General features: G+C 46.1%; 1 long non-coding RNA gene across 1 annotated transcript; it reads right to left on the bottom strand.

The window, feature by feature from the left end:
- Positions 1-215: 215 nt before the first annotated feature.
- Positions 216-2,446, bottom strand: LOC119298201. Its single transcript, XR_005145816.1, has 2 exons — positions 1,808-2,446; positions 216-552 (listed from the first exon to the last, which is right to left on the bottom strand). It is a non-coding gene; the product is annotated as an uncharacterized LOC119298201 (long non-coding RNA).
- Positions 2,447-2,965: the final 519 nt, after the last annotated feature.

Raw genomic sequence — 2,965 nt, forward strand, 5'->3', positions numbered from 1 at the left:
CCAGTATTCCATTCTACTGTCTGGTCGAGCTCATATTTCCGAGCTATGCGGCGGGCTCAAGAAATAGCAGCACGTACAGGTACAGGGGCATTCGCACCACACACACGGTAGTATGAAATGTTCTTCCACATGTTTTATCATTATAAAAGAAATCAATTGGTTCGATCCATCACGAGCCCCTCATACTGAATAGCAAAGCGACTAAACAAGCAGCAAATCCCCAAACTCCAATTTATTATTACACACCAAAATCGCACAACAGTTTAACCAAAGAACGGTGACAAAACTCAGTCTGATAAATGGATCATTAAAGAAGATTCAACACATCCAGAAGCAAGGCCGACATAGGAGCTGTGCACCATGCCAGGGACGTAGCCAGCCGAGGAAGTTTAGCCACTGATCCTTGGAACCCCCGGACGACGCCACCCCTGCGATGCACTGTATGCTTCACCCGCCACCTGCTCCATGACTTTTGCTCCCAGCGTCAACACTCTTTGATTTCCCTTCTTTATCCGCAAAATTGCCTAATTTGTTATCCACCGAAATATCAACCTGATAAGCATAATATGGTCATTTATCATCTTTCTTTCAAAAATAATATCATTTCTGCTTCTCCAAATTGTCCCAGAGATAGCGGTAACAACAACTAACACCTGTTTTTCAGTTCCATGGTGAAAACTTTTAATATAGCTACTAAAGCACAAACTCAGATTATAAGGAATATATCTCAAATGAAAAGCACATTTAAACAAACCCCGCTCTAGTTTAGCCACCAAACTCCTGAAGAATAACTACTCAGAGCTCTCATCATTTTTCAGGGACCGATCTAGCCTCTTTTCAGCCTATTGTCTCTAGTTAATAAGCTATTTTGACCATCGACCAAAGAAAGACTTTCATTTTTTGTGGAATTATGTTTCCACAAAAAGGTGGAAACCCATAATATTGAATAGCTTATGGTTTTGATAATAAGAAGACTGTCTACAGTTAACATACACTTAATAGAATCCTTGTTGTTAGGCACCACAATTTCCTCACATCCTTTTTTGATGCTACCCCGGAGAGCTAAAGTATTACCCCACGTAGTTCTCATAAATCTAAAATCCTCCCAGCCTTTCTGCAAGGTATCAACTACAATAATATTGTGATCAAAACTAAAATTGTGCAGTCTAGCATAAAAGATTTTAAAAGGTTTAAATCAAGTATTTTTGCCATTACCCACTTTTTTGGAATGCTGGTAGAATATGTCTTTTATTTTCATGAGACTCGACTAAAAATGGGAGTTCCCGGTCTTAGTCTTAGTTGCAGAAAAGCAACCATTCCGAACATGTTTGTCAGGACAATTGTTTGCTAGAGACCATTTACAGTCTCTAACTTCCATAACCATTTAGCCAGTATAGCATTATTCATGAGGTCAAGATATCTAATACCTAGGCCCGCATGCTCTTTAGGTCTAAAGCCACTGGCCCAGTTTACTACGAGATTTTCTTTCTTGTTGTTGTCTCATGCTAAATAAACCTAGCCATGAAGAAATTGGCACTTTTCTTCACACCAATCGGGATGCGGTATAAAGACATCATATAAGTTGAATCCTCCCCTTATGTTGTTAAAGAACCAAGGACAAACCATCCCCATCAGCAATATTATAATCAAAATCAGTGGCTTTCTCAACTTTCGTTGAAAATTCCAGGGAAGAACTATTTGAAGCATGCAAATCACATCTTTGAACCCTATTTCTTGCAGCTACAAATCCCCACGCCATTACTTGGTACAGGAGAATGTAAAAAATTGTAGAGACCATAAATCTTACTCGAAAACGAAGCAACAAAACGGTCGCAGGAGTCCTCATCGTCGGACTCCTCCCCGGCCAGCAGCCAGAATCGGCTACCAGCCGAGAAGGCGCCTACTCATCGGCGGCGCTCTGTGCAAGTGCCTGGATCCGCGCAGAACGCCGGGGAAACCGAGGTGAGCGACGAGGCAGCTGTGAAACCACCTGGGCAACATTTTGACTCGGTAACACCCGCACGTCGTTGTCAGTCGGGACGGGCATCGTCGGACTGCGTGGCGGTGACCTCCCAGTCATGGTCACCACCCGCACATTATCCCAGATTGGATCGGACGAAACCCAATCGTACGACAAGTAGTGGTGCCACTGCTCGCGCCGCATCGGATCGCCGGACTCCGCCTCCATCACCGCCCAATAGAGGATTTCGAGTGGGGCCTTCCCTAAGATCCGACTCCGCTCCTCCCCCGAGGCATCTTCAACCACCCGACGTGATACTTGACGCATCCCCTCCGCATCCATGTATCGCCGATAGATCTCGCGGAGCCTTGCCATCTTCGCCTCGTCGCCGCCCGCGATGGGATCCCCCCACACCCAAGGCCCTTCCAACCCCATCGCCGCCATGTTCTCCCCCCACGCCCAAGGCCCTTCTATCGCTCAGATCTGAGATAGAGGCCAGAGGGGGAGAAGGAGTGGGTCACCGAGACCCTCGTGCTTCCGCGCGTGGATTTAATGTCTGCCAAAGGCGTAGGTATTCATTGCCCGCATCGCGGTTTCCTTGAGATAGGTGCGCGATCGACGCCATTGATTTTTTTTGGAAATTAATATGTCATACTATCTCGAGAAATCATTTATTAGGCGCCATCCTATCAAGATCCCACTGCCCAAGTTGTACTCCACTAAAACCAGAATTGGCATCTGTCCATCCGCGAAACAAGCACAACCCAACAAGATTACACCAAACGTGTTGCATCAATTTAAGTATCGCAGAAACGCTACCACGGGAAAGCGAAGAAACTGTTGGTAAAATGAGGCACAAATAGTGTGGTAAACAGTGCCCGGTCCAGTCTGACACTCGCCGCACCGCAAATGCACCATCCAGCACCTGACATGCACCTCAGCCGCCGAACGAGTCAGACCAACAGTCATCTTACAAGCCGACCCCACTCGCAGCGACACCCGACA

The sequence above is a fragment of the Triticum dicoccoides genome, chromosome 5A (assembly GCF_002162155.2).
Source record: "Triticum dicoccoides isolate Atlit2015 ecotype Zavitan chromosome 5A, WEW_v2.0, whole genome shotgun sequence".
Taxonomy (NCBI): Eukaryota; Viridiplantae; Streptophyta; class Magnoliopsida; order Poales; family Poaceae; genus Triticum; species Triticum dicoccoides.